This window comes from Chaetura pelagica, unplaced genomic scaffold, assembly GCF_000747805.2.
Source record: "Chaetura pelagica isolate M959 unplaced genomic scaffold, ChaPel_1.0 scaffold147, whole genome shotgun sequence".
In the NCBI taxonomy this organism is placed as follows: domain Eukaryota; kingdom Metazoa; phylum Chordata; class Aves; order Apodiformes; family Apodidae; genus Chaetura; species Chaetura pelagica.
The window spans coordinates 2119870-2120322 of record NW_009954194.1 but is presented as its reverse complement, the minus strand read 5'-3'; positions in this window follow the sequence as shown (position 1 = coordinate 2120322).

The following is a 453-nucleotide window of genomic DNA, read 5'->3' as shown; positions in this document are numbered from 1 at the left end:
CGGCGGCCCGCCATTGCCTCGCAGCCGGCTCCCTCAGCTGGGGCAGCACCGGAGGGCTGGGGCTCTCCGGACACGGCGTTCGGCGAGCACAGGGGCCCCTCCAGGCGTCTGTGGGAGAAACTGGGTGCAAACCCTTCTCCTCGCAGGAACAAGCCCTGGGGGAACGGGAAGAGACTGGGGAGTGGACAGTCGAGCGGGCAGGGCGGAGGCTGAAACGGGGATTTGGGCAGGGGCACATTTTCCACCTTGCCCCCAGTCCTGATAAGGGCTGCGCATCCTCTTCTCCTCTTCCCTCTCCCCCCATTCCCCGAGTTCGGAAGCAGCCAAAAACCATATACTGTGTGGGATCCGACGTTATACAGACGTGTACGACATTGCAGAGGGGAAAACCCAGCGCCTTGCCGTGCTCCAAAACCGCCTCTCCCTCCGCCCTCTGGAGTCCCCCCGGCTCTG